The sequence below is a fragment of the Mus musculus genome, chromosome 3 (genome assembly GCF_000001635.26).
Source record: "Mus musculus strain C57BL/6J chromosome 3, GRCm38.p6 C57BL/6J".
NCBI lineage: Eukaryota > Metazoa > Chordata > Mammalia > Rodentia > Muridae > Mus > Mus musculus.
The window spans coordinates 125,648,279-125,656,639 of record NC_000069.6 but is presented as its reverse complement, the minus strand read 5'-3'; the positions used below and the strand labels follow the sequence as shown (position 1 = coordinate 125,656,639).

At 38.7% G+C, this 8,361-nt stretch overlaps 1 protein-coding gene across 3 annotated transcripts in view; it reads right to left on the bottom strand.

Annotated features, from left to right (window-relative positions):
* Positions 1 to 8,361, bottom strand: part of Ndst4 (N-deacetylase/N-sulfotransferase (heparin glucosaminyl) 4) — a 324,323-nt gene that overhangs the window by 71,712 nt on the left and 244,250 nt on the right. The gene's annotated exons all lie outside the window — the stretch shown is intronic.

Genomic DNA, 8,361 nt, shown 5'->3' with positions numbered 1-8,361 from the left:
TAAGGAGGAACCAGAGTCGATACTTAGAACTATAGATATCTGAGTTACACCCATATACAAGTATTTACAATGGCCTAGGGGGGAGGTGGACTATACAATAGACTAGAGTAGGAACTATGGCAAGGGCATGAAGCCCTTGGCCCTGGCTTCTAAGATTAAGTGGATCTTAGGTGGAACAGTTTTTGATCCCAATTGTTAACATTCAATTTTATCCCAGTTAGTTCCTGTCAGTCCTTCCATGTTTGCATTCCTCTGTTTTGTGTAAGAATCCAGTAACCTCTTTGTACCTTACTGGTATGTCACCCAACTTCCCTATTTTCTTCTGTATAAAAAGTTTGATGCTCGATTTGACAAATTACATTCAGATCCACACTCCCTCCTGTCGAGTCTGTCTGTCAATTCCCACTTACTCCTTGTCCACCTAAAACCAGAGACTGGTTCCATACAGACAGGGACCAAAGAGGGTCTGTAGCAGTATATACCAGGACACATGTCACTTCATCATTTCCTTCTTTTGTATAAGAATTATGCTTCACTAGTCAATACATTTACCATAAAGCATATCACTTTGTTTAACATTTCCTTCCTTCTGTGTTTTGTGTTCAGCCATGTGACAGAACATGTGATAGTAAGTGAAGGGAAGAATTTAGTGTGGCTTGAGAACTCAAGGGATGCAGTCCACCATGTTGATGAAGGTATGAAAGCTGGGACATTGTCTATAGTTGTGGCTGATGGTATGTTTCATATTAGTAGGACTAGGGGACATGATGAGAGATGGAACCCTCCTTCATAATCAACAACATGTAAAAGCAAGGCCTGAAACTGAAAGAACCTATTCCTTGGCCAAATGAATGAACCCTGAGCTGTGTAAGGGAAGTGGCAGCCTGAACTGCTCAGGAGGTCATGGTAACCAAGCCTGACTTCAGAAGCCTTAAACCTTGTAAGATCATTATACGTATACTTTCTGATAAACAAGAGAAGCATAGCATGGCCCACTCCTGTAAAGGTCAGCTGAAATAGGCTTGTCAAACATTCATATAGGAAAATATGCCTCAGGAAAAGCCATCTGTTTTGGAGATCTTAGAAATGGTTTGTCTGCTCAAAAGGGGAACTGATCAGCAGTTTCTCTTGTTCTTACATTTACACATTAGAGTGCCCTGCTCTGCTCTGCTCTGCTCTGCTCTGCTCTGCTCTGCTCTGCTCCCTTCAAGTGTTCTGCTCTTCAGTGCTCCCTAATTCTCCTTTCTCACTCATCAAGAATATGTTTTTCTGTATATTCTGATAAACTCTGCATGCTGTGCCTTCTTTTGATAGGGAACAAAAGGACTCAGGAACAAAGGCAAATCCCCAGAGGGGTCCCAGTGACATCTGTTGGTGTTCTTGTCTAAGAGTGGCTGGATTCCTTCTCCATTTTCTTCCCGATAAGGCATGCGCCCTGGTTCCTTTGATAAACAGCATTATCTGCTTCTCCTGCTTACACTCCTCTCATGTTTGCATACCTGCCCTTGTTTTGGGACTTCTTTTACTTTCCTATTTTGAGATAGTATGCTTCTAATCACTCATTCTTGCGCTGTCTCTGTCTCTGGGTACATGCATACTAACTTAAACCAGGTGCTTTTTACAAAATAGTAAAGTCTACCCTTATTTGATGTTTCTCAAGTACCCTATTGACATATGATAAGATCTACATGTTTCCTATATAGATTAAAGAAGTAATACCCTACTTCAAATGATAGGCTGTTCTGTTTCTGAGGTACTTTTGTTGTATAACATCTTATGTTTTGAAAGAGATTTCCCTTGTGGTTATTAGCTTCTGAAATTGGCCAACTCATGCAGTTATTTTTATTTGGATTTCCTCCTGAACTCTCCTAGACACTTGTAAGGAAAAAAAAATCCCGTTATAAATGAGAAATGCATTAGTATCTTTACCATGTACAAAAAGAAGGAAAAGAACTTAAAGAATTTTATGTTTTAGCAAAATACAAATTTTCAGAGTTTGTCAAGCTCTTAATTGTTTAGGAAATACTCTTAGAGTGAAGATCTATTTTAATATATGTTTTTGTTTATTTTTATAAAATTGTTATACTACAGCCAAATTTAAACCAGTATTCATTCTTCAAGATTGATGTAATTAACCCTATGGGTGTTCAATAGAAAAACCTAGAGGTCAAACACAATGAAGATAAAGAAGCTAGGAGAACAGCCTGTATTTTGTCCTTGCCCTAGGCAAGCCAGGTCGCAAAGAATGGTGTAATCTAAAAGTGTTATAGATCCTGGTACATTGCACATCCTTTTGATCATAAGAATCACCGATTCTACAAAGGTTGAGAACCTGTATAACTTGAAAGAGAAGGGTAATTATATAAGGAAATACCTCTCATTGTTCCTAGGGAAATCCTACACGGTCAAGACCCTAACCCATCGTAGCAGATGATGGGAGAGGAAAACTAACTCTGCAAAGTAACTACTAGTGAATGTTGGCTGGTATGAGCAGAACAAAAATAAGAGACTTTTGGATGTTTGTATATTCTCAAAATCTCAGAAGAAGGAATGGCTAAAGGTAGCAGCAATTGGTCATAATACAGAACACAAGCAGGGCTAGTGAGAAGACTTAGTAAGTAAACTCTCTTGTTGCCTAGTCTGAGGAGCTGAATAGAATCTTCAGAAACCACATGGAAACGGAGAATTGACTCCTGCAGATTGTCCCCTGACCTCCATATCTATGATGTAGCTGCTACCATCAATCAATCATCAATCAATCAACCAATGTGAAACAAATACAACATCAAAATTTCCTGTCAAAATGGACAACAGTGATTTCATCCTCCTTTACCTCCCATTAACCCCCATTGCCATCCCCAATCAAGTGTGGTCTACTGACATGCCAGGTAGAGAAATCATAACCATCTCAATTGTAATCACATTAAAAGGATTCTCTATTGGGCTTCTCAACCTAAACCAACATTTTTCCCTCATTCTGAAGCACATGTGAGAATTCAATCTCTAATTAGTACATACTCTCATCCATTGTGGGCTGTTCACTGTTTCCTGGTACCCCTGTCATACACTAATGCTGCTTATTAAAATTATCCCTTAATTTTGCTTCTTGAGATCTCTTCCAAACTGCAATAGTCCTTGCTATGTTTGGAAGATCTTTTGCTCAATCTCTGGGATCTAAATATTATGTAAACTTCTATAGACGTGAAGTCCTCTGGAAAGGTGGCATGGGATAAACAGATTCTAGACATTTCATTACAAACTCTTCAAGTTTCTCTTTTTACCTGAAAGGCAATATTACCAATAACCTTCCTTAGGAGTTGATATAGGCCCTCATCCAGCTCATGGCCTGAACCCATTCAGAGGGTGGGCAGTTTATTAAACTTTTTCTATATCTAGATCTTTTAAATGACAAAACCCTATCTTTAAGTTAATTTACCTCTAGACTGAATGAATTCCAACTCGGTATTAGTTACTTTATAATTTCTGTGATAAAATACCATGAGCAAGTCAACTACAAAAGAAAAAAGTTATTTGAGCCTACAATTCCAGAGAGTTAGAGTCCTTGATGGCGAGGTGAAAATCTAAAGATGACAGCTAAAGATCACCTTGCTAATTTACCTGTGTGAAAACATCTCTAGGCTAGAAATGTTTGCCACTGGTATGATCATCTAGCTTCTAATTTTATTTCACCTATAGGATATCATTCCACACAGTAGAACTCTTTTAAAAACACGATACTAAACATACTAAATGTACTTGGGTTTAAATGCCACAGTCATGAAAATTACTCTTCTTAATTACAAACTCTAAATCATAGAAAAAAATAAATCTTACAATTTCACAAAATTATATGGTTTCAGATATACTCACAGATACACAAGAGACATTTGTACTATTAACACTGTTGACTGCTGTTTATATATTCCTCACCGTTCCACTAATGTCTCATATATTCTACATGATCTACCAAATTATGTTCTTGTCAATGTCCAGCACACCATCCTTTTGATGAAAAGCTTTAAATTGGAGTTCTTGGTTTTTCTTAAGGAAATGAATTATACCTATAGTAATCTAGATTTTGTGAGTTGAACTACTGATTTAATTTCATCTAGTTTCTTTCCTGTCCAGTCAGTCTACCCTCAAATGACCCATTGACAATCTATTGTCAATTTCCTTTTCCACTGAGGTTTGGAAATCAGCTAGATTGGAAAATCTAAACCTGTATATGGTCATGGCAGCTGCAAGTCGCTGGATTTACTCAATGCTCACTCTTAAATGGATCTCAAGAGTTGAAAATATTGTTAGTTTGTGACCTAGCTAGCTATGGAACTTGTTTGGGAATGGACACTTCCTTAGGATCAACTACTTATAAAATAACTGAACTGAAGATCCCTGCCCTAAGGACTAACTTTCATGGCATCAAAAGGCACCACAGAGGCTTTCAAAGAAAGGAAACAAGCAATAGTTGTAACCAGCTATGATGCCTATCAAACATAACAATGACCAGCATGTCACACTAACACTGAGCATACAGTAGTGCATCTAAGGCTCAGGGACATTGTGGAAGACTGTGAAGGCCAAAGGATCAGGGACATTGTTGTAGGATTATGTCCTCTAGTAAAATCAGAAACTTCATCCATGCAGTCTCATCAACATGGCTTCCTAAACATGAATGGAACAAAGACATTAATACTACATATACCAAAGTGGATAGGAGAAAGACTACAAGGCCTCAACCTTAGATAAAGCACAACAGGCAACTACTACAGAATGTTGAGATTAGGAGAAACAATTTTCCCCTAGGAAGAGCATAAAAAATAAGAACAAACAAATAAACAAACAAACAAAAATCAAGTAATGAAACAGAAAGCTCTTATTATTAGGCAGAGGAATAGAACTTGAATCATATCTCTGGCCCTGGAAACAGCTGTGACATCTTGATGTATCTGGCATAATGGCACAGTAATTTACGTGCTACCAACCCTAACGTAGAAGCAGAGAACAAGTGTGGGCAAACAGAATGTCCCTGTGTTTGCAGATAACTATTTGGGAACCAGAAATGTTAAAAACACAGGGTGGTCTTTTGGAAGGGAGACATGTCTAACTTGTTTTCCATCCAGAATGATGGTAGCTGATGTGATTAATAGCCTCTTGACTATTGTGCTACCTGCATGGCCAAGACCACAGAGTGTCTTCTTCAAGCTTCTTGATTGACACTCATCCTTATGGCAGATGTCACATGTAATCGATCTGTAACACACATCTTTTTGGAACATACGTACTTCACAAAGAGTTTTAGTATCATCATGTCGTAAGCTTTATTGTGTACCTGGCATTGAGTTAGTTATCACTAGGGAAGTTTCCAACATTTTGTGCTGTGTTTAAATATACTTAAAATGAACTTCTCGGGGTTAGACTCCTGAACTTTGGACCAACACTGACTACTGAGTCGTGCTGAACTCAAGTATTTTCTTGCCTCTCACAGCCCATTATTTTGTTGGCTGGAATGTCAAAGACCTAGGCACCTAATGGCTGGAAGCCGGACCAGACTATATATCCTAAACCTATATACTCATGTCCTCGAGATACACCCCAGTTCCTAAAGAATCTATAATCTTACGTAGCAGCTCATCAAGTTATTTGTGCCCCAGAATGAGGCCTGTTTTGTCAAGTTTCCATCTACGCTTGAGAAGAATTGGTTTTCTGCTGCTGTTAGATAACACATTCCACATATGCTCCTCGTATGTCTAGCGGAGTCATGCCATTGCTGAGATTCACTACATCTTTACTGATTTTCTGCCTAATAGAATTTATTTCTAATAGATAATGCAGTTCAACCTCAATACTGATTAGTTCATTTCCCCAATGTAGTTCTATCATTTTATGCCTTCAAGAATTTGATGCTGCATTGCTAGGCACACATACATTAAGAAACACCAGATTGGGGCTGGAATCACATAATGGCTTCCAACTGTCTTTAACTTTAGTCCCAGTGAATCCAGCACTGTTTGGCCCCATATAGAACCAGCCATGCACAAACGGAACTTGTATCTTTTTAATTACAATTTTTAAAAATACAATGTATTTTGATTATTTTTCTGTTCTGAAATTCCTCCCTCCTACATCTTTGAAAATGCAAAAAGCAAAAAGCAAAACAAATACATGAAAGAGTAACAGACAGAAAAAAAATCATGTTTATTTTGTGTCCACCAGGTATTCCTGGTATGGAGCCTGTCCTGGAGTGTAGTTGACACTCCATTTGAGAAAGTAATATTCCCTTTCAACTGTGAGTATTAATTGTAATAGCTTCTAGGTTAGGAATGTGCACCTGTGTCAACTTCCTTCTCAGTGCTGGAACCATGTCTGGCTTAAACCTGTAGAGGTCTAATTATCAGTCTCTTGGTTTTTCAACGTTTCCTTCAAAACCATTTTCTCTAGCAACAAATTCCCTTACTTTGTGTTTCATGAGAAATCTCTATTCGATCATCATTTAGTTTCTTGCAACACAGAGTTTTAGACTAATAGATTTCTCCCTACAGATCTTAAATATCCCAGTCTATTCTCTAGTTATTTACATGACACCTGAGACATCAAACATGAAATATGATTCTTGTATTTGTTCCTCAGTTGGTAATGTGTTATCTTATTCATTTCTGTCAGAACATTGAGGTTTTGTTGTGTTATAGCTTGAGTATGACATGCTTGGAGTTTAGCTGAAAACATCTTGTTTGTAATTGATCAGTCCCCTTTGGCATTTTCTGAGCTGTGTGGAACTGTAGTTTAGTGGCTGGTATTAATTTGAGAAAATTCTCATTCAAAGAAGCTTCAAGTATTTCTTTCTTGTTTTTCTATCCTCCTGATACTCGTATTAAGTGCAGGTTATTCTCTTTATCACTGATCCTGAGTTTGTAGATCTCCTATTTATTGGTTTTCCTTTTTCCTCTCTGAAATTCTGGGGTTTCTTTTGAGGTGGCATGAAGCTCCAAGGTTGTTTTCAGGTGAGTTCCACTCTTTACACGCTTAAGGATGCCGTTCTTCACCTCACTTACAACCCATGTAGTGCCTTTCATTCTGTTTATTTTCTCCTTAGAATTACTGCCTCCCACATTATTATACCTGTTTACATTGTCCACATGCTCCTGGATTTAGTCTTGATCCAGCAGATCTTTGCCATAGTAATCATAGTAATTTAAATGTCCTTACTCCCACAGTCAACATGGCTGGCTGATGTGAATCTGGTTCTAACATTTACTCTGTCTCTTTAAAATATGTCCTGCGTTTAAGTGCATTCATAATTGTCCCATGATAGCTAGACAAATTACCAGGCAAAAAGGACTAGTCTAATGGATTTCAGTGTTATGATGGTAAAATGAGAGGTCAAGGGGTGGTGTTATATCATTAGTTCTCATTCTTTTGGTTATTCTTTGCCTCTGTCAACTCCATCTGTCTTCAGTGACTTCATAGATGGCTAAAGTGAGTTGTACTTGATGTCTTCATATAGAAGGTTAATGAGATATAATTCTTTCTTTATCGCTCCCTCCCTCCCTCTTTCCTCCCTTCCCTTCCCCTTCTCCTTCCTTCCTTCCTTCCTTCCTTCTTTCCTTCCTTCCTTCCTTCCTTCCTTCCTTCCTTCCTTCCTTCCTTCCTTCCTTCCTTCCTTCCTTCCTCCTAAGATCACCCACATTGACTCCTGGGAACCTTCTGTGTCCCAGGTCTCTGGGAATTCCTAAAGATTCTCCCCTCCTCTCCACCCCAGGCAGCTGCAGATTTCCATTCTTTCTCCTGGCTAACTGGGCCTCTCTCTTGTTTCTCTCTGTACCCGATCTTACCCCCTATCCACAAACCCCCCTGTCCAAGTTCTTTACCTCCCTCTGCCCCTCTGCCTCCTTGTCTGCCTGTCTGTCTGTGTGCCTATCAGTCTATCTGTCTGTCTTTTACTTCCTTATGACCTGTCTTCCTTTTTTCTATCTATCTATCTATCTATCTATCTATCTATCTATCTATCTATCTATCTATCTATCTAATATAATCATCTCTCTCTTTCTGTCATTATGCAGAGTTGGTATCCATTCCCTCTAGGTCCATTAGGCTCTGATAAGACCTCCCTGGGTGAGGTACTGTCTTCTGGAATATATCCTCTGAGGGTACCTTGTAAAGAAGAAAAGAAGCTTGTGGCGTGTTTTGAAATGTTGACTTTCCCCTTGTACTTTGGCTATCCTGAAGGAAATTTTCTCCAGTATTAACTGTGAAAAGACCTGGAGGAAAAGCTTAGAAGATCGCAGGGCACCATGACTGATTGGGATGATTGCCTATGATTGATGGGATGATTGATTACCTCTCATTCCTATCTCCCCTGAGCCA